General features: G+C 43.5%; 1 protein-coding gene across 2 annotated transcripts in view; it reads right to left on the bottom strand.

Annotated features, from left to right (window-relative positions):
- LOC146797512 (contactin-3-like) overlaps nt 1–23,655 on the bottom strand; it is an 869,316-nt gene that overhangs the window by 332,154 nt on the left and 513,507 nt on the right. The window lies entirely within an intron of this gene.

Below are 23,655 nucleotides of genomic sequence, written 5' to 3'. Positions count from 1 at the left end.
GTGCGATCACCTCCCTAAACTTACCCCTGCAGAGGAAGACGTGGAAGTGGCAACAGCCCCACTTAATAGCTAGAGATTCCCACTATATTTCTGCGTGCTTTGTCTCTACCTGTCAGGGCCTGAGTTGAATATGTGATGGACACACAAACTCAATCAATCAATCAATTATAAACTTTATTCGATCTAATTTGAAAAACAGAGATCATCAAAGTGTGGAATTATAAAATATCATTCTTCTTAATACAATAAAAATTAATAGATATTACCAATTAAAAATAACAGAATTCAAACCAAACCCTCCAAACAGTGAGGGTATAAGGTTAGACTGTGCAAAAGTGCACAGTTCAATGTTTATAGTTTGTGCAATGAATGTAGTAAGGGGTCTAATAAAGTGCGACATAATCCCAGTTACCAGATTTATTTGTAAATAAATAATTAAAATTGTTGTTTTCGATTAAAAAGACACCCTTTAGGAGTTATTAAACTTTTAAAAAATGATAAATACATTTTACAGGACCTATGTCGCATCAAACCTTATTGTAATAGTTTTAGCTATGTGGAGCTAAAGATTAACAAGACTTTTGAAATTCTAATGAATATCTCCTTCGCTTACAAGCCCAGAGAAATAAAGCTACGAAGAAGCATAAAAAAGGGTCATGGAGCTTCTTTATTGAAAAAGAGGGACAAGACATTGCCTAAAATTGTACTGCCTTAAAAGTGGTACAATATTTGTGTTTCTCTGTTCCTTATAAAAACGACAAAAGAAAAGGATGTGGGGTTCAGACTGGGCGGATAGATTATCACACGGGCAGTTAGTCAGGTCACTCCAATCATACTTTTTCAAAGGGAAGCCCAACATCAGAGGCATTAGGTTTAAGTGGAACCTTAAAAGGATAGACTAATGGTTGAGGTTCCTTACCACATCCAAATACAAGTATTCAACCTCTATAAAAGGTGGAATCAAGTAATAACATTTTGCAGTTGTTTTTGCCTTCTGGGATTCCTTCCTTTCATGGGCTAGCTTCGCTAAGAATAATGCCTTTAGCCTCTTTTATGGGAACCAGGAGCATGAACTGGGACTTTTGTGCAATTTGAGGACCACTAGCGGGTAAGGGGTCATTGTAACATTCTCTAGCCAGGGGATTTTTGTGCATTATCCAATAGAACACAATTTTGTATAATAGTCTGATTAAGATCCAGTGTATCCCTGCTCCAGGGATACACTGTGTAAGACACATAGGGTAAATCCAGCTCTAAGTGAGTGACATAGTTTGAAAATAAGGGAGGGAGCAAGGCGATCCTCTTGAAGAACCCATTCTCTATCTTCTGTAGGGAGTCGGTTAATACAATGCCCCAGACCCCTGCCTCATATGTTGTTGCAGTGAGTGTTTTGGCAATATAAATCTTCTATATTATTGTTAGGGGCTTTGAGCCTAATTTCCTAATGAAACTGGAAACTGCCGCCAGAGAGCGCTCCAATGTTTGGGCCCTGCTACCCACAATGTGTGACCAGGTTTGTTTTGTTTTGAAAACAACTCCTATATATGAGAAGGTCACCACAACGGCTAATGTGAAAGTCCCAATAGGGAACGATGAAGTATTTTTAGGGGGAGGTAGTTCTGAAACTAAAATAAAAGTTTTTGACTTGTTTTCTTTAAGATCCATGGATGACACGAAGCTCACGTAGGTGTCAATTAGGCATTGAAGTGCTATGCCTGTCCTTGCTATCAGGACAGCGTCATCCACATAGGCCAGTATTGGCAATGCACTTGAGGGAAAAGAGGGATCATCAGGGGTACACCTTTTTAGGGAGGCCTCCACTTCATTTGTATATTTTATTTATTTTTTATTTTAAAAGTTTTTTATAGCGCGAACATGACCACCGGGGGTATCAGAGCGCTTCACAATTTATACATCAATCGGAATACAGGTACAAGCAATCAAAGCAGCAGCAACCGAGCAGAGGATAAAGTCATGTGGAGCAAAGTGAGTCTCGAGACCATATTAGCTGGGCCACAAAACTACGACTGTGACCTCCATAACAGATTGAAAAGCAGACAGAGGGATTTGCAATTTATACACCAAGGGTAATATAGATACATGCAATCTAAACAGAACCAACAAAGGAGATGAGAGAGTCATGTAGAGCCAAGGGAATCTCGTGACCATATCAGCTGGGCAATAGAACTATGACTGTGACCTCAGTAACCACTTGAAAAGCCAGTCAGAGGCAGAAATGTCTTCATCAAGGACCCTTTGACTTCGTTTTTGAAGAGGACATTGGATGGGTTGACCCTGACTTCAGGGGGAGGGAGTTCCAAATCCTTGGTGCTATACCAGAGAAGGCTCGATTATATGTTTTTTTCTTGTGCCATGCAGGCAATTTTTAATTGTATCCGAGCTTCATATGGCAGCCAGTTCAAGGACAAAAGGTCAGGGGTGATATGGTTGTATTTTTTGGTGCCTGTTACGAGCCTAGCAGCAGAATTGAGTGCAGCCCTAAGAGAATCACTCTTCACTCAAGGTAGGCCGCAAAGGGTTGCGCTACCATAGTCCAGCTTTGATGTCACTTAGGCTTGCACTGCCACCTTTAGGTCATGAGCAGGGAGGTATGGTTTGAGTTTCCTTAGAATGCTGGGTTGGAAGTTTGCTTTGCTTGAGAGGGAGCTGATGTGCTTCTGCATGTTCAGACATTTATCTAATATAATTCCTAGAAAGGTTGCAGAATCAACAAGGTGCAGCTTACAGTTAAGAGCAGTGAGATGGTTCAACCATTTTTCAATGACCAAAGATTGTTTGTGTGGTGCGATAAGCAGGAATTCTGTTTTGAGAGTGTTTAAACCAGCATTGAGTTTCCAGAAGGACTGAATTGAGGGACCGGATGTCTACAAGGGAGGCGATCTTTAGGTATAGTTGGGCGTCATCCGCATACATTTGATAGTGAATTCTGGATGATTTCAGAATTTCTGTCAAAGGCTCCATGAACAGGTTGAAGAGCGTGGGCGAGAGCGCTGAACCCTGGGGGACCCCCAGCGTGACCGGCGAAGGATGAGAGAGGGACTGGTTCACCTTGAAGCTTTGGGATCTGTCATGAAGGAATGAGGAGAACCAGTTTAGTACAGGCCCAGCCAGCCCCATTCTATGTTCCAGGAGGTCAATTAGGTTATTGTGCTTGACGGTGTCAAATGCTGACGAAAGGTCGAGAAGGATCAGAAGGCAAGATTCATTTTGATCCAACATTCTTAGCGCATCATCGACAAGGTGAGTTATCGCAGATTCTGTATTATGACCCGGACGAGAATCAGATTGGCACTGGTCCAGGAGTTGGAAGTGGTCGATTTGGTTGCAGAGTTGGGCGAGAACACATCTCTCCAGGAGATGAGCGAACGTGAGGATGTTAGTGATTGGGCAAAAGTTGTGAAGGTCTGAGTGATCTGCAGTTGGTTTCTTTAGGATACGCTTTTAGGCAATCCTGAATAGCACCTTGTCGAAGTGATGCATTGACGATCTCAGTCCAAAGTGGGAGTAAGGAGGTTCTAACTTTGGAGAAGAGGTTCGATGGTAGGGGGTCACTGTAGTGATTAGACAGTTTCAGGGTAGCCAGCGTTTTGCGTATGGTGTTTTCATCCAAGGATTGGAACAGGCTCCAGGATGCATTGTTTTTGGGGAGGTAGGGCTGCGCTGGGGACGTGACAGGCAACCCAGTGGGCGGGAGGTTGTTCAGCAGCCTGAATAACAGTTGTTCCAGTGCAGAGCATAGTTCAGCTTCGATCTTAGTGGTCTCTTCCGTGAAGAAGTCAGCAAATTCATCACAGTTCGGTAGTGGCCCTTGCCCCTGAGGCGATGAATTAGGCTGACTGTTCGCTTGGGACTTGATGAGTTCGAACAGTTTTCTGGGACGGTTTTTTGCTTGCTCTAGTTGATTTCGGAAGAAGGTGGCCTTTGAGCATCTGATGCGTTTGTTGTACATGCTTCTTAGGGATCTCAGATGGTAGAGATGTTCGAGGGAGGAATATACTCGCCACAATCTTTCCGCAAGTCTTAGATTCCTTCTCTCGGAATTAAGACTGTCCTTGAAACAGGGTTTGGAGAGTTTGTTGGACAGTCTTTTAAGCTGTAGAGGTGCAACCGAGTCTAAAACATTGGTCAGGTATAGAATGTATAGAGTGAAAATAAGAATGGGGCGAGAAAACGCAGCATTGCCTGACTCCTCTCATGATCTTGAAAGATCTGGTGCATTCCCCATCCCTTCCATAGTGGACAGACCTCATCACCTGTAAGTACATTTGGCATACAAGGGTAATCAGCCTGGGATCTTTTGAGTGGGTTACACAGTCAAAAGCTGCCGAGACGTCCATAAAGGCCAAGCATATATTCCCTCTCTTTGCTCTTGTATATTTTGAGATGATCAAGCTTAAGTTTAGGCATTGATCAATGGTACCTCTTCCCTTCTGGAATCCATATTGGGATGGCATCAAGATGTTATTTTCTCTTGACCAGTCTTCTAACCTGTTCAATAAGACCCACCCCAGGAGTTTAGCAGTGTATTCTAGAAGGGAGATTGGCCGATAGTTCTGAGGACAGTATTTATCCCCTTTTTTTATAAATTGGGACTATACTACTTGGTCTCCAGGATGGGGGTGGGCCTCTCTTGGAAAGTTCATTGAATACATTAGTTAACAGAGGTGCCCATAGATCTTGGTATTCTAAGAAGAAATCAATAGGCGCCCCATACGGTCCTGGCGATTTCGCATGACTACACTAGGCCAGGGCAAGGCTTATTTCCTCCAGCTTAAAAGACAGTTACTTATAGAAGTTCACAGTCCTTGCTGAAAGTACCCCCAAGTGGCAGGAGTTAGAGGGATGGCCCAGCTCAGCCTCCTCTGGGCTCTGACGGGCACGGACGGGCCGGCCCTTGACCTGGGCTGCGCCTGGGTGCGTCCCGCGCTGCGGGAGACCCGCACCATTTATGAGCGCCTCCGGGCGCAGAGTGATGATTATCCCGTGGGCATCGCTGGGAGTTGTAAGCTCTCGAGGCTCCTGCCTTGCCACAAACATTGGAAGAAAAGAAATGGGCATCCCGCAATGTGGTAGACCTTCCCTGCTTATGAGCTCCTCTGGGCGCAGAGTGATGATTATCCTGTGGGCGTCGCTGGGAGTTGTAGGTTCCTGAGGGTCTGCCTCACCACCAACACTGGAATTAAAGAAACGGATGTCCCGTGCTGTGGGAGACCCATGCCGCTTATGAGCACCCCAGGGGGCAGAGTGATGATGATCCCGTTTCCATCGCTGGGAGCTGTAGGCTCCTGAGGCTCCTGCCTCACAACAAAAACTGTGAGAGATCCCTTTTTATGTCTAAACACTGCCAACAGCCAGGCTTCCACCAAGGGGGAGATCAACCGCAGGTCATATTTAATAAGGGTGTAGCAGGGCTTTGTAAGATGACATCACTTGGGAAGGCCAAACTCAGTTATATTCTTGTGTCAGTGCCACCCTACGGCCTATCAGGCTGGTATCAGTTCAGGGTAATTCTCCCAGTTGAGATAAGCCATTGTAGCATCCATAAGCAGCGTCCCTTTGATGCTTCAACCTCTGTCATCCAGTCCCATTGTGACTTAGCATTCCTGAGTGGCTCTGAAATTCTGGTGAGGTAAGGAAGAAATCACCGATATTATGTTTCAATCCTCAGAAAAGTCCTTACCTCCATGATGTTCTACGGGACAGTTGTGCTTTGTATTGCTTGTGCTTTCCGTGGGTCAACTTGGAGACCCTCCTTCGAGAACACATATCTAAAAACATTCAATTTGGTTCTCAAAGAAAGCATTTTTAAACATTCAGCACACCTCTTGGGCATTGCAGAGTTTTACAAGGGGTTGAACTGATTGCATTGTTCAGGTACATCACTATTATGTCATCTTCAGATTCACTAATTATGTATTACAGTTCACAGAGCCAAATAATTGAAACTGGGGTTCAGTTTCTGGCTACCACCAAACACCGCGTTTACCGTTTACCTCTCCAGGTATTTTGTTTCTTTTTTTCACAGAGATGGTGTTTGTGTCACTTATCATTATTTATTTTATAGTATCATTCACTTGCCATTTTTAGGGGACTCCTTTATATAATTTCTCTTGATCGAAGCATGTCATCTCTCATCATCTATATGATTTTCCTGTGGCTTGTTGTTTCATGATTACAAACGTTGTTCATGGTTGCAGATATTCACCATATGTGTCTAACTTTTCAGATTTAATCACCATTCTTCACTTTACACAGATGGGTTTCATGCATGGTTGTAATCTGAGTACAATCACCATAAGTTTGTTATTTCTCATAATTGTGGAACTCTGCCAATATTTTGAATTATTTTTCATTAGGGCTATTGAATGCTGGTTAATGCCCTCCAAATGTTACCCTTGCTTCCTTCCACATTTTTATTTCACCACAGAGGTAGATTATGGTTTCTCGTAATTTCTCCATCCTTTTTTGTTGCTCACTGCAGCCTGCAACACTGTTTAATTCTGTCATGTTTGCTTGGATGAATGCAGACAATCGCTGCATGATTTGTATTTCGTAATGAGTTTTAGGACCTTGGCTGGTTGTTTTTGTTTTCTTTTTTCTTTTTTTTCTTTTTAGGAAAGTTATCCGGTTTTTAACCTGGGCATGTTCGTTTCATTTAATATCATTAAACTTATTTTCTTTCTCAAATCTACAGTTACCCCTGATGAAGGGTGTTCTCACCTGTAATGCATTGGATCATGTTTTTCAACCATGAATATCCTCTTAAGTTAAGAATGTCACTTTTCCATCATATTCAAATGTGTTGTAATATTTGTAACAACACGGCAAGCCTACAAGTAACTGATTAAACAATCATGTATTAATGCATTATTTGTCTTAACTTTAATTGTATTGTATCATTTTCGTAATTTGGTATATCTTGATTGATTATGTTTACTATGAAGCACGAGCTGTGTATGCTGAGTCTAGTACACCTATGTGATCTGGCTCATTTTGAATTTGTTCCATGGATATGGGCAGGGCTTGTTGCAGCACTGTTAGTTTAATTAGTTTCAACTGTTTGAATTAATTATCTATTGCGTTAATATTACATAATTTGAGTGCACCTTGACCATTGTGGGTAAATGTTTCGCTTTGCCACATTTTGGGCAGACTTTACTTCGTGCAGGACGATTGTCCAGGGTGTGGAAGTCCAGTCTGCTATTTCTGCATTTTTCATGGATTGGTTGTTCCCTCTTACGGCTTGACTTGGGGGTGAGGTGTCCCTCTTCCCATGGAATCAACTGTAGCTTCTTTTATATGCATAGTTCTAAACACAGTTTATTTATTAGCCTGTTAGAAATGGAGGTCTCTAGTAGTTGGCAATGGTTTGTACCTTTGTCCAAAAGCGGGACCAGTGGTGGCCCCCACAAATAAAGTGTGGTGAGGTGGGAGGGGTAGCGCGGGGTGGTTCAACCTTCAGCCTCCAGCCCTTCCAGTGTTGTTCTGCCTCTCCTCTTCTTCCTGAGTCACATAAGCCCCTGGGACAGACTTCCGTCCAATCCCAGTGCTGCAGAGCAGCATGGGGATTGGCCTGAGCAGGCTCAAAAGACTCCCTGCTCAGTCGAAGGAGTTTGTGGGAGTTTCTACAGCCTGGCTGCTCAATGCAGCTGTGCTAGAGAAAACCTAAATGTGCATGTGTGTTTTAATCGGCCTGAGATGGCCGACCAAGCACAAATGAGCACTTAGGGAGTGGAGTGCACGTAGTACTCCTCTTCCCCTCTCCCATGACTAGACCCCACCCCTGCCTACAGCTGTTAAGTTTGAAAATCCCATTCCTGCTATGCATTCGTTTCATGTTATATTAGGTTAGCAATGTGTGGCTAAATAGACACCGTTTGTACTTAGGTTATGCAACTCACTGAGTTATCCCTAAAACGTGCAAGCTTTAGTTAGCGAGTGTGACTCCATTTTGTATTTTGTAATCCCTAGTAGGCTGCTCAGGCTGGGCTTGAACTAATTCCTTATTGCAAATAATATAGGATTTGATTAAGTCTGGTGTGGTTGAGGAGACAGTGGCAAATGTGTGTAATAGCACTATTCTTCCTATTCTTAAAAAGACACCTTTGGATTCTTCCGATGCCCACCCAGATGTTTACCACTTCATAATTGACCTTACAGAGGTTAATAAAATAGCAATTCCCCAGTACCCATGATTCCCCTGTCAGCAAAATTATTTTCTGTGATACATTTGAAGAATGCTTTATTCAGCATTCCAATCCATACAGATAGCAGATATATGTTTGGATTTGCAATAGCCAGGAGGAGCTTTAGATTCTGCCATGCACGATATATGTTTGGATTTGCAATAGCCAGAAGGAGCTTTAGATTCTGCCATGCACCACAAGGGCTATACAGAAAGTCCTACTATCTATAGCCAAGCTTTGAAAGATCAATTGGATTCTTTGGAACTTCCCCCTGGTAATGTGCTGTTGCAGTTCGTTGACAACCTCCTTGTGGCTTCAGACAATGAAGATGGTTGTAAAAAGGCCACAGTTAAATTATTGTTGCATTTGGCACACCATGGACACAAGGTATCTCTTCCAAAATTTCAATATTGTCGACAGGAGGTCACCTATTTCGGTCACCTACTGTCGAAGGAGGGTCCCAGACTAACACCTGAACACATAGATGCTATTACTAATATGCCTGTTCCTAAGACCCAATGCGAGGTGTAAGCTTCATTGGTGCAACTTCGTATTGTGGTCAGTGGATCCTTAATTATTCCTTACTAACAAAACCCCTCATTTACCTGACCACCAAAAGAGTGCATGAACCCTTGCATTGGACATCTGCATGGCAGCAAGCTTTTGAACAATTAAAGGTTGCGCTTTGCTCTGCTGCTGTGCTTTGTACTCCTGATTACCAGAATCCTTTTGTGCTCTATGCACACGAGGCGGATGGTTGCGCGCTTTCTGTTCTGACACAGGGTTTCGGTGGTAAGCAGAGACCCTGCACTTATTTCTCTGCTATTCTTGATAACATTGCCAGAGCTTTCCAGAGCTGCCTGAGAGCTGGTACGTTGGTGGCAGTTTCTATCAGACAATCGGCAGGGCTCGTCCTTGATACTGATCTCACAGTAATGGTACCTCATGCTGTGGATACGCTATTGAATAAGACAAAGACGCAGCACCTTGCTAGTGCGCGTCTGACTGGATATGAATTAACCTTGTTTGCTCCGCACATTTCCATCAAACGATGTGCTACTCTGAACCTAGCGACGTTACTACCCCTCCCTTCAGTAGCAAAGGACAATGATGTCCATGATTGTTTATTTTGGACTGAGGATGAAACGAAAGGTCGGGTAGACCTGACTGATGTTCCCTTATCCGACCCCCAAGGGAAACTATATGTTAATGGCTCTTGTTTCAAACTACCAGATGGCACTACCACTGCAGCTTATGCAATCACAACATTACACACTATAGTTGAGACATCCTGTATCCATACCAATCAGCCCAAGCTGCAGAGTTGGTTGCTCTCCTTAGGGCTTGTGAGTTGAGTGAGGGACTGATTGTCAATGCCTACTTCGACAGCCAGTATGCCTTTGGGGTGGCCCATAATTTTGGGTGCCTCTGGGCGGAGAGAGGGTTCTTGACCTCGCATGGGTTGCGAATACAGCATGGTCCATTGATACATAGACTGTTGTCAGCATTGACACTTCCTGATAAGTTGACAATAATAAAATGCAGTGCTCACAAAACAGTAACAGATGATGTTGGAAGGGGAAATGCATTTGCATATCAGACAGCTAAGGAGACAACTAGATCGAAGATGAAAAATATGTTTGTGGCAGGTCCCAGACAATGGAATGTCCGAGGACACATTAGAAAATGTGAGGGAAATACAGAGTGAGGCGACCGTAGATGAATTAGCAATATGGGAGGGGTGTACAGGGCATTTGGACGAGGATAGGAGCTGGACTGACCTGTCTGGGAAATAGAGCTGGTTGCTGCCTAATGCCTACGTGCTTCTTGTTGCTACCATGGCCCACAGCCCAGCACACATTAGTGCCAAAGGAATATGTAAGCTACTGGACCCAGTATGGCAGAACGATAATATCCCTAAGGTAGCCACACACCTGGTGGAGCACTGCATTATTTGTAAGCCTGGGCAAAGCACTACGCTACGCTCGCGTAGTTTGCGAAGTTCGCGCTACTTCGCACTACGCGAATTGCACGTAGCACAGTGCGAACACGCGTAGCGTAGTGTTGCATAGTGCTGCGGTCATTTTTTGCTTGCTCGCCGTCCTCAACGTCAAGTTGGCGACCGCAAGCAAGCAAAATGACATCCCGGCGAGACTTTTTCCTTGTTCGCGATCAGCAACATCAAGTTGGCGATCGCGAGCATGGAAAATAAACCTCCCGGCGAGATTCCCAACGCGAGGAGGTCAGGTTTCTCATTGCGAGTGGTCGCGTTTGCTCGCGACCGCTCGCGATGAGAAACTACCAGTTCGCGTTGAGAAAGCTGCCGCTCGAGTAAAAATCTACTCGAGCAGCAGAAAACTACAGCTCGCACTGTGCAAGATGCCATTTTCAATGATTGCACAGTGCCGGTTGCTTGTCCGCCCTGTGCAATCATTGAAAACGACATCTGGCACAGTGCGAACAAGGCACTACGCAGTTCGCGCAGTGCTACGCGTAGCTCGCGTAGTGCGAACTGCACTTTGCGTAGCTTCACGAAGTGCTACTCCGCGAACTACGCCCAGGGTTAATTATTTGTATGAAACAAAATCCTGGGAAAGGCACTCCTACACCTGGAGGTAACTTTGCAACGCCTTCCTTCCCTTTTGAGGTCCTCCAGTTGGATTTCATCAAAATGGAATGAGTGAACAATTTGAAGTATGTTAGTCATGATTTGTGCATTCAGTAAATGGATTGAAGCTTACCCAACTACAGAGAACACGGCCATAGCAACGGCAAAGGCTCTTCTAAAAGAGTTCTTCCCACGCTTTGGCTTGCCACGTTTGATTTGGAGTGACAACAGAAGTCACTTCAATTCAAAGGTTATCAAATTAGTGTGTGAGGATCTGCACATTAAACAGAAGTTCCATGCAGCTAACCACCCCCAGTCAGCAGATCTCATTGAAAAATACCCCGGGACTCTCAAACTGAAATTAGCAAAGATTCAAGAAAGTACAGGTTTGCGATGGCCCGATGCTCTAGCTTTGGCTTTGTTATCTACCAGAGTGACAGCGCATTCTAGAACAGGGTTGTCCCCGTACGAGGTGGTCTTTGGGTGCCCCTCCAATGTCTGGGACGTCCCAAGATCCAAACACTTTTCCGAGATAGAGTACCCCCTGTTTGTGGACTATCTGTATGAGTTAACTAAAGATCTTCGTTCTATCCACCAACAGACTGACACCATGCTGCAACCAGTACCAGAGGGGCATCAGCTACAGCCCGGGTACTACATTTTGGCGAAGAATTTCCAGCGAAAGAGCTGCCAGGAGCCCCTGTGGAAAGTGCCACTGTTGGTCCTCCTCGCCACCCGCACTGCAGTAAAGCATGAAGGCCAGAAGCACTGGCTGCATGAATCCCACATCAAGAGGATCCCTCTCCCACTTCCGTATGACCAGTGGGTCCTTGACGGCATGGCTGTCCAGGAAGGGGAGAGAGTGCCCTGTTTTGTTCTCTTCTCTGACGCCCAATTGAGGTGGGCACAGACAGACAAAGAAAGCGACACGGCCGTGCTTGAGGCAGTCCCCCCAGAGATAAGGATTCTCCCACATCTTGTACACAAGAATCTGAGTCTCAATGCCCACCTGACCCTGAGTTTCATCCCCTTTTTGTTGACGAGACAGTGCCTGGAGTCACCAGGTATAACCAGTGGCCCCGACAGAAGGACAGTGTACCTCTAGGACAGTCCAGGAGTTAGGGAAGGACTTGAAATTAGGACGTAGGTGCTATGTCTAAGGTGCCTGCTTTAGATTAGAGTGAGCTACACTGATGCACTGCCCTATCCTTAAAGAAGAGGATTTGTTTTCCAGCAGGGGCTGCAATCGCGCAGCTCCCCCGTGGGAGTGCTTCATAACACCGTCGTTGATGAACAATAGGAGTCTACCAGAGAGACTCTGAAGGACACTGGGTGACTTGTGCCCCTCTGGTCGCTTGTATTTTTGTGGCTCCAATTCCTAAGGTTTCTTTCTGCGTACTCATTTGGCCGTGCAGTCATGAAGGAGGAACAGCCCCTGGTGGCTCCACCATTACAGCAGAGTGGTCCTGTGTCGATTAGTTGGTCTACTGGGAGTAGAGTAGTAGTGGTCCTTCTCATGGTAATGATAACACTATTCAGGGTGGTGTGGTATTTAGAAGAACATCATCCTGTACACAATTTGATAGGGACTACCACGGCTCCACCTGAGCATTTGTTTGTTACACTGGCCCAGCATAAAGAGAGACATAGACAGACTTATGTCGAAAACGCTTTTCTGCAGATGCTTCATCAGGTACACAGTACCACTAATGCCACACATTGTTGGGTGTGTGGGTTACTTCCCTCAGTTATGCGCAAGAATGATTTGCTGGTGTCATTGCGCCTGTCATACTTGGGTAGCTGTGAGGCCTGGTTCCAGTTGCTTTCCATGGTATACATGCACTATCATGCTGACGCTATGAACATGGGACAATCTGATTATGAAACAGAGTTGGAGTATGTAGTGGTACATCAAGGATATACACCTGGAGTAGATGGCAATGAAGGGTACCCTACATCCAGAAGTTTGTATGAACATTTTCGAAGCTAATAAGAATGTCACTTGGTTACAAAATGAAATGCTGGATTTTCAAGGATTTAATGTTCCTGAATATTTTAAATGTTTCCAGGAACGAAATATCACTGAAAACAAAGCCATGCCCGTCCCTGTGATCAATACAGAGGCTAGTTTCTGTGTTGAAGGTTCAGGAAACATTCCAGTAGGACAGAGCAGTTGTAACTACACATACCGATTGAACACTACTAGTAGCTCACCGTTGCTTACACCTCCAAATGTATACCTCGTTTGTGGGGAACAGGCTTATACGTGGCTTCCCAGGGGATAGTCTGGACAGTGTTATGTTTGTTTTCTTTTACCCCCGTTTACATTGCACCGCCTAATTATCACAAAGGTCATAGGCTACAATGTAGGGATCTATATTTGCATCTGGTCAGAAGAGTTGTCAATCCAAAGGATATAGATCAAACAAATACTTCCCTACAGCAATTTACTGACATAATGAAGAGCATTCTGCCGTTCTGGGGCCCCATGTTCAATTCTCGTAATATTTGTCGCCTTGTGAGAGTAGTTGAGGGAGTTATTAATGCTACTGCAGGTATACTAATCTTACAGTTGAGCTTCAGGCTACGAGGCTCGTTGCTCTTCAAAACAGGATGGTTTTAGACGTCATTCTTGCTGATAGGGGTGGAGCCTGCCTTGTCATCGGCAGCAGTTGTTGTGTTTACATTCCTGATAACGCCCCTAATGTATACTCCGCAATACAGTAATAATTACACGGGCTTGTTTCAGATATCCATCAGGATAATAGTTTATGGTCCCTCACAGGGTAGTTCTGGGATCTGCTGACATCATTGGGTTAGATGATACTACTTTTCTTAGTAGCTAACGCACACGTCATCTTTACATGTTGCTTATGTATCAATTGTCTTCCAGCCTGTTGCACCTATTATGTGAGCAAGCTCACCCCCATCCCTACCCCTAAATTGTCAGGATGTGATAATAAGCTCTCTACTATGATGATGCAGGGTATACAGGACATGATGCTCATCAATGAAGGCATTTTTTAATACTAAGTAGATTTTCATACTCATGTGCTGCCTTATTCTCCCTTGTAACTTGAGTGACTATGCATTTTCTTTCTTCACCCTTAGAAGTGTAAAGACCCTACCGGATAGCCTCAATAAAGCATTTAGCCACCCATGCTAAAAGGAAGGTATGTTAGGTTTGAAAACCCCATTCCTGCTGTGCATTCGTTTCATGTTATATTATGTTAGCAGTGTGTGGCTAAATAGACACCGTTTATATTTACTTTATGCAACCCACTGAGTTATCCCTATAACGTGCAAGCTTTAGTTAGCGAGTGTGACTCAATTTTGTATTTCGTAATCCCTATTAGGCTACTTAGCCTGGGCTTGAACTGGGCCTCATTATTCGTATTGCTTGCCTCAGCAGAAAATTGTATTTTGTTATTATTTATTCCGCTGTTTAAGGCTGCTTCCCGACTTACTAATGAATAGGCCATTCTGCTCTCGTATACTTATCCGAGTGTGCAATTCTGCTCCCACATTAGGAGATGCTGAGACTCAGCTCGGTAACCTTGACTATACTTATCTGGCAGGTGGTAGCCCATCCTTCTGTGCCTCCTTTGTTCATGTTTGGCCCAGGCCGGTAACTTTCCACTGTGGGTGGGGTTGGAGGCTTCTTGGGTGGAATTATTATTCATTGCAGACCGTTGGGGGCCAGTCCCTCGGCAGACATCTTAGGGTGCAGGTCAGATTGGACTCCTCTGCAGAGTATTGCTAATAAAAACCTGTTTGTATTCTCTACTGTCTGACCGACTCTTCATTACTTGGGAAGGCATAGCAGGTGGTTGTAAATAACCCGGTTGGCCCCTAAGGGCCACTTCCGTCACAGCGCTTGCTAAGAGCCAGCAAATGCAAAATAAAACAATACAGCAACGTTTTATTTGCATTTGCTGCCTCTGAGCCAGGTAGTGGGGAGAGGCTCCTCTGCCATTGCAGTGGAGCCGCTACTGAAAGGGACCCTTGCTTCTAGTCAGGGTAAAGGAGTTACTACCTTAGACAACCCCTGCTCACCCCTTGGTAGCTTAGCACGAGAAGGCAGGCTTATCTCAGAGTCAGTGTGTAAACCATTTGTGCAAACACTACAAATGGGCACCACACCAGTTCAGAAAAATTATTAATCTTTGTCTAAACCAAAGAAGACCAAAACGACAAAAATCCAATACACAGTTATCAAGATATTACTTTAAAAAAGGTAAAACAGTTCTGTGTATAGCAAACTATAGGTACAGCATTTGCAACACAAAGTACCTTGGATGCATCAAAATCATAAGCAAAAGCAGTTGCAAGGAAGGTGATGCATTATTTCCTTACGCTCAGGTAAGGTGATGGGTCAGTTCCTTGCTCCAGGGGAGGTGATTTGTCAGTTCCTTAGTGCCACGCAGGGGAGGTGATGCGTCGGTTTCTCACAGACGAAGAGGTGATGCATTGGTTTCTTACTGTGTGGGGAGGTGATGCATCGCTTTCTTACTGCGGCCCCGGTGTTGCTGTAGACTTGGTGCCCCACTGTGATGAATGGAGATTCGGAAAGGAATCAGCTCTCGATGGAGCAGCGGCAATGGTGCTGTGTCGACCTCTCCGACTGCGGTCCCACAATGCGATGGTTCTTGCAGCCGCACAGCATGACCGGCATCGGAGTAGGTGCGATGATCTTGGACTTCGGAGAGTGGTGCACAAGTCTTTTTTTTTTTTTTAAAAATGTTTGCCCTCATACATACGCCAGATAGTGATTGCTCTAGATGGGAACTATCCAGGCCCTCCACACCGGCCATCTCGTTTCCTGCCCTCGGGGCCTATGTGCAGCCACTGGATTCCCCCAGAGAAGGGCTGTCTCCTTACCCATTTCCGTTTACCACTGGGAATCCCGTTGGTGCTAGGAGAGGATGGACCACAAACCCCTGGCTTAATCATTGGAACCATCAATCTTTCTTTAACCAAGCCAAAAGTGGAGACCAGAACGTCTCCGTACTCCTTTGATCACACGCAATATCTGACTGGCTAATCCACATAATATTTCTCAAACAGTCGGCAAATTTAGGAGGGATCTCAGACTTCCATTGTCTACAGATTTCTCTCCTGGCAATGACAATCACATAAAACACGAGTTGTGCAGCAATATTCGTATTATATCCAGGTAAAATACCAAAAAAGATCAGTCTGGGACAACAGATAATTGGTACACATAAGAGCTCTTCAAGAAAACGGCAAACGGACCTCCAATAGCAGGAGATCTTAGGACAGTCCAAAAACATATGGGTATCATCTGCTGCCGGAAATTTACATCTTGGACAAAAAAACTGTCTGATGATACCCTGGACAGTTTAGCCGGAGTCCAATAAACCCTATAAGCTGTAAACAGATGGTTTCTCCTCAAATTAGCGGGTTTAATAATTCTCTGAGACATAAAAAACGAGTCTCTCCAAATTTTTTGTATCTCCTCCGTATTCCCTATTAAGCCATTGCCCCAAAGTTTCTCTACCTCTAAAGTTAAACTGTCCCCAAAACCAACCAGTGTTTGATACCAAAAAGAGACTTCCCGTTTCCAGCCTCCCACCCTACAAATAGAATCCAAGATTGGGAAATCCACTGTCGATCCCCAAGATTGTCTAACCCACCATGCAGACAGTTGGTAAAACTTAAACCTAGTTAGGGATCCATTCGTTAGATTTGCTAGAGACTCCCAATCCATAAGCCTGGACTCACAAGACAAGTCTCCCCATATTTTGACCCCCGCTAATTTAAGAGGCTGAGATAGTTGATCTAGGAGACATTCAGGAGTGCCTGGGGAATCCCAGATTGGGGCGTGTAGATTGAAATAAGGGATCCCGAGAGTTTTCCGAATAAATCCCCAATTCTTAAGTGCTGTTTGTAAAATCTTAAGGCGGACCTTTTTAAAGAATTTTTGGTCTCCAAATTTAAGAAGGAAACACTCGAGACCCTGTGGTTGATCATGTAATAGAGCCTGAAAAAGGCACCCTTGTGAGGAAGAGTCCAATTTATTAACTAGAATTCTAAAATTCATAAAGTGAAAGGCATGGCAGTATATTAGCAAGTCAGGTAGAACCAGTCCCCCTACATTCAAACCCCTCCTCAATTTCTTCCACGCTATCCTGGGCGATTTAGTGGCCTATATAAACGAACTTATCTTTCCTTGAAGAGAGGCGATATCCTTATAGTTAAAAAGTAATGGGATAGAATTAAAAAGAAACGTGATTTTTGGGAGGATAATCGTTTTAACGAGATTTACTCTCCCGTAAATATTAAGTGGGATACTTCCCCATCTCAACATTAACTTACAAGCTTCCTTGACAACCTGCAACCAACTAGTTTTAGAAATATCAGCTAATTTCTGAGTTAAAAATATTCCTAAGTATCTGATTTTTTGTTTGGCCCCTTCTATCGGGATTAAATTGTTCCAGCCCATTATATCCGTTTTTTCCTTATTAACTTTATATCCCGAGACTCTTCCGAATTCCTCCGCTAGTTCAAAAAGCCGCGGGGTTGCCTCGACATGATTAGAGGTATATAATAAAAGATCATCAGCATACAGTGCGGTTTTCAACTCCAGTTCGCCGATTTTAAAATGAATGATTGTATTATCTCTTCTAAGTGTACAAACGAAAGGCTCTATATAAACATTAAACAATAATGGGGATAAGGGGCAACCCTGCTTTGTACCTCTAGTGATATTGAACCAGTCCGATAGCCCCCCATTCACTAAGACTTTTGCACGAGGTCCAGAGTATAAGGATTTAACCGCCTCTATAAACAATAGAGGGAAGCCGAACTTCCTCAAAGAGGCCCAAAGGTACCCCCAATTAACCCGATCAAAGGCCTTGGCTGCATCTATTGCTATAATGGCAAGCGGCAGCCCTTTCACTTCAGCATAATCTATTGCTCCTAAAGCCTGAAACGTGAGTTCGTTGAGCTGCCTCCCTGGTATAAACCCTCTCTGGTCAGGGTGTACAATTGTTTTAATGGATCTCGCCAATCTAGTAGACAGTATCCCAGAGAAAATTTTTAGATCCGAGTTTAACAACGAAATTGGTCTGTACGACTCCATTTTTTGTGGGTCTTTGTTTGGTTTAACTAGCAAGGTTATTGTAGCCTCCGACCAAGATGGGGGGATAGGCTCTCTTTGTAAAAGGATACTATTAAAAAGTATCTTAAGGACGGGAACAACCGTTTCAGGATTATCAGAATAAATTTCTATCGGGAGCCCAACTGGGCCAGCGGCTTTCCCTCTGCTCATTTTCTTTAATTGTTCCTGTATTTCGCCCTCTTTAATTTTGCTGGCTAAATATATTTTCTCTGTCTCTGTCAGTTGAGGCAGATTACCCAAATTGAGCCATTCATCTACCTCACCCAATCCAACTCTAGTATCCTCTTGATATAAAGTAGACATAAACCCCATGGCCCCATCTCTAATCAATTCATCCTGCGAAGTTGATAAGCCAGATTCCCTTTGTACTACAGCCTTTATATTATTCCTAACCCTATCCACCCTTGATTTCCAGGCTAGGAGAGCTCCACACTTTTCTCCATACTCAAAATTGTTCAGCCTGCTGGCCTCCCATTTTTCTTTATTAATCTTATCGCACCTTGCGCTAAACGCTGCTTGTAATTCCAGCAGTTCTCTCTCAAGTTTGGGAATCCTCTCCCTATCTACCAAAGCAGCCCTTTGTAAATCTAATTCTTTATCTTTTATAGCTTTAATATCTTCTATTTCTTCTCTCTTACGAATTTACGTCCTGTATGACATTTGCGAGCCTTACAGGCCTCTTAAATAAGCTTTGAAGGACTCCCAAACCATTTGTGCTGTGGCGGAACCAAGATTAAAATGAAAAAAATCAGTTATTCCCGCACTTACTAGGACCTTCACTTTGTCATCCGTGAGGAGTGATCTATCGAGTGTCCATCTAGTTACTGTATTCGGAAGTCTTAAACTAAGAACAAGTTCGACCACTGAATGGTCGGAAAGGCCCACCAAGGTATAAGTGGCCGAGACAGTATTGGAAAGCAAGGATTGATCCACCCCAAAAAAATCTATTCTTGAAAATTGCTTATATTTCTTACTGTAGAAGGAATACTCTATTTGAACTGGATTTTTTCACTCTCCAAATATCCAATAGATTATGATCCTTCATAATATTCTTCAATGATATTAAAGTTTTAGTTGGAACACAATATTTAGCCCTTGAGGTCCGATCTACCTGCCCATCAAAAACCAAATTAAAATCTCCCCCTAAGATAACCGGGGCAGGGTACTGTAATAGGCATCCATTCAATTTTAAAATGGTACCTGAATCATCCTCATTCGGGCCGTAATACACTGCACACGTAAAGGCCAAACCAGCTATAGAGAGAGCCGCCACTAGCCATCTACCTGGATTGTCTGTTTCCCATTTCTGGACCTTAATTCCTTTGTTCGATCTAATGATTATGGCAACACCTCTGGTGCAACCTGTCTGATGTGAACATAATAAATCCTGAACCCACCCCAATGTACGGAAGGCTTGTTCACATAATTTTGCCTCTAAATGTGTTTCCTGTACCAAAATGAGATGGGCTTCCGTACTCCTTAAATACTCACAGACCCTCCATTGTTTCCTGCTGCATCCTAAACCATTGACGTTCCAGGAGAGACATTTTATGCTAACTGATCCACTCATACAAAACTGATCTTACCAAACATCTAGAGCAATTAACACGAAAAAGCAATCTTGCACAATACAAGGACAATTTTACAAATTTCCTAACCCCCCTATGACCCTTTCCACACCCTCCCGTGAGGAACCCACCCTTCATACCTGGTGTTGAAATCGCCTATTCAGGAGCCCAGACCCCAGTGGCAACGGCATGCAAATATCACGCCAAATAAAACATAAAATAAAATAGGAGTTACCATCCACAAAACATATTTCATCATATGCCATTTGTACTGACAGCAGAAACATTTGGTTATATACACCTGTCTCCTACCCCTAAGTACCATATTTTTGTTTATTTTATTTTATCTTATATTTATATATATATATATATGCCTGCTCCAATGCACCTTTCGAAACGGATCACTCGCTGGCGGGTGCTGCTCGCACGGTGGTGCCTCAAGATGCAATTGATGTTTTCTCTGAATCGGTGATAAAGGATCTCGTTCAATTGCGAGAGAAAGACAACCATAGAACTACAAAACGCAACCTGACTAAAGCCCAAGAAGAAGCCCTAAGAGAACTACAAAAGGATCCGGCAGTAGTATACAAACCCTCCGACAAAGGGGGTAACATTGTCCTGATACCGAGGGAACAATATGTGAGGGAAGCCCTACGTCAATTGACTGACACACATAATTACGAATTGACAACCAAGAAGAGATATGAGGAGAGCATTAATGAGTACCATCAAATGATTAAAAAATGGCAGGACAAACTGATGCTAACTATGGAGGAGTTTCTCTTTCTGAGAGCTATCAATCCTATAATTCCAACATACTATTATTTGCCCAAGGTTCACAAGGACAAAGTAAATCCACCTGGCAGACCCATAGTCTCATCATTGGGCAGTCTAACAGAAAAGTTGTCTGTCTTTGTGGATCATTTTTTATTTCAATTTGTCCTACAGTTGTCCTCTTATATAAGAGATACTAAAGATTTCATTTCATGCATTGAAAATGTTAGATGGGAGTCATCGTTTGTCCTTATAACATTGGATATCACAGGACTATACACATGCATAGACCACGAACTGGGACTGGAGGCGGTGGAATATTTCCTGAATAAAAGGGCGATCAAACTACTAGAACATAGTAAGATGCTAATTGAGCTCATACGGTTCTGCCTATATAACAACATATTTCTTTTCCAAGGTGACCTCTATAGGCAGGTGTCGGGGACCGCGATGGGTACCTGCTTCGCCCCCAGCTACGCGAACTTGTTCGTGGGCTGGTGGGAGGAGCAGGTGGTCCGGTCCCCCACTAATGCCGTATGGACAGCCAACATAGTGACCTGGCACAGGTACATTGACGACCTTTTTATAGTCTGGAGAGGGTCTGCCAATAGTGCCAAAGACTATATAGCCCATCTAAACAACAACAATCTTAATCTACACTTCACAGGCGAGATTAGTTCGGTGGCAGTGAACTACCTCGACCTGGAAGTGAGGATTCAAGAGAACAGGATCACTACGGCTCTATATCGAAAGCCGACTGCAGGCAATAGTACTTTACACGCAACTAGTGGCCATCCAGAAAAATTGAAGAGAAGCATCCCATACGGGGAACTCTTGCGTTTGAAACGCAACTGCTCAAGGGACTGCGATTTCTTAAATGCAGCCAAAGAGAGCATTGATAGATTCGCTGCCAGAGGCTATGACTTAAAGTTACTAGACAACACCCTAGAAACGGTCAATAAGATACCGAGAGAAAAACTGCTGGAGGTTAACACTAAGGAAGGAAAGAAAGAAGAGGGCAAATTCCGTATAATTACGACCTTTTCTGAAGATGCAGATTCCTTAAGATGCATTTTCAGAAAAAATTGGCACATTTTGAAAACTGATCAGATTATTGGGAAAGATATTCCACCTGTCCCATTAATGACTTTTAGAAAGGCGAGATCACTAAAAGACAAATTGGTCCATAGCCATCTAGAAAATCCCACAGCTAAACAAGGGGCATTTGGTGAATTAAGGGGATTTTTCCCATGTGGGAAATGCAAAGCCTGTGCATTCAGTAAAAGAACCCTTAACTATGAAATCAAGGGTATGAAAGAAAGACAAACCATCAAAAAATTAATCACATGTCAAACTACACATGTAGTCTATTGTCTGATGTGTCCCTGTAAGCTAAGATACATTGGGAGCACTATACACAGTGTTAAAATCAGGATTCTAGAGCACATGCGTGCTATAACAAACAGGGACATGAGCTACCCAGTGGCGAGACACTTTGCCATCAAACACCAAAGCAACAGGAACCTACTTCAATTTTTTGGGCTAGATCATGTGCCTCCCCATACCAGAGGAGGGGACAGGGTACTTAAATTGAGGAGATTGGAGTCGAGATTTATCATTGATCTACAAACAAAAAGCCCTAAAGGTTTGAATAGTAATGAAGAGTTAACGGTGCACCTGGGGGTCTAGGTGATAAACTAAAAAGAAAGACAAATCTGTATATACCTCTTAATATAAAGTACACACATTCTGAGGGTTTTAGCCGATACACGGCGAGATAAATGAAAGCGAGGAGGAATAGGGTGGTTCAATGGAACCACTAATGCCGATCCACGGCGAGATATTAATTTTGTTAAGATTTAACTTAGGATACAGTACACTTGATAAAGAATGAATTCTGTCGATAACATTGTTGTAAATATTGTATATAACTTTATTAACAAACAAGTGTGAATACAATACATGTATACTGAAAGATGGCGCCCACACAAACTATGTGGCAATAGTCCTTCCTTGCTTTCTAGTGCCCGTAATGGACAATGTGATGTATTTTTTGTATATAAAATGGCGCCGCGCTGTATCTGTCATACAACACACTGACGAAGGGAAGACCCGAAACGCGTTTGTGAAACGCTAAATAAAAACTGGTTACCAACCTAACCCGCGAGTGCAGCTATCTTCTTCCCGGACGGGAGAGAGGAAAACCTTGGAGCGAGATATATATATATATATATATATATATATATATATATATATATATATTACCTACTGGCGGTCGCCAGTAGGTAGTTATAGTTAGGACCACGTTTCCATAGGAAAACCTCAACATTCTATTTTGAATAACTTTGGCGCCGGTCGACGAATCCTCGCGAATTTCTCAAAATAGGTGGGGCGCTACGCTCCGCTCCTACCCTGAAAGTCTCGGGGGGATCCGTCAAGCGGGGGCTGAGATAAAAGGGGGGTCCCAAAACGCGTTTTTCCCATGCATTTTTCCATAGGACCTTTAGAACGACCTACAGCCCGAACGGCTGAACAGAATTACTAGAAATTTGGCAGAGAGGTAGTCCGTAGGTCAAGGAAGTGCCTTTTGTAGGTTTGGTGTAAATCAGTTCAGTAGATTTTGAGAAAATAGCCTTTAAATCAATATATATATCTGAGCCAGCTTACGGTACGCTTACCGTACGCTTACGGTAAGCGTACGGTGGCGTGCGCGAGCGCGATTCTGATTGGCTCTTAGATCTTAGTAAACATTCGAATCGGCCGAAACCAGGAAGCGGCGGCCGCCATTTTGTGTATTTCACTCTGAAAAAAAAGAGTGAAAACAAGGAAAGGGGGCAATGAGGAGAGTTACAGACCCCCTAACAATTGTAAGGGGGTCAAAGAAGGACAGAAAAGAACAAAAAAAACATTTATTGATTTTAAAAAAAATCACGGGGTACGCGTACGGTAAGCTCACGGTAAGCGTACGGTAAAAAAAAAATAAATAAATAAATGAAAATCAGATTTAAGAGTTTAGAAATTAGGGAGCTCTAAAAAGAGCTGTTGTGTTTATGGAGTCATTTTTTTAGTGGTACCTACAAGTAAGTACCGATGCAGAGTCTAAGGTTCAAGAGGAAGACTCTGTTCCCTTCATCATTGAAGTGCACACCATCTCCTCTATAAATGTCTTGCATGTCGTAACGCAAGTTGTTGTGGTAAATGGCACCCATACCATAGTCACGGAGGAAAGCAGAAACAGATTTGTTGACGTGCTTTCTTGCTTTGTCAATCTGTGGACAGAAATGATTGGACCAGTTCCATTTTTGCCTTTGGCATATGTTGGAAAACACAAAGGCAGTTTTAGGGAAAAGTGTA

Source organism: Triturus cristatus, chromosome 9 (assembly GCF_964204655.1).
Source record: "Triturus cristatus chromosome 9, aTriCri1.1, whole genome shotgun sequence".
Classification (NCBI taxonomy): domain Eukaryota; kingdom Metazoa; phylum Chordata; class Amphibia; order Caudata; family Salamandridae; genus Triturus; species Triturus cristatus.
Note: the sequence above shows the minus strand (reverse complement) of the source record. Positions and strands in the feature narration are given on the sequence as shown.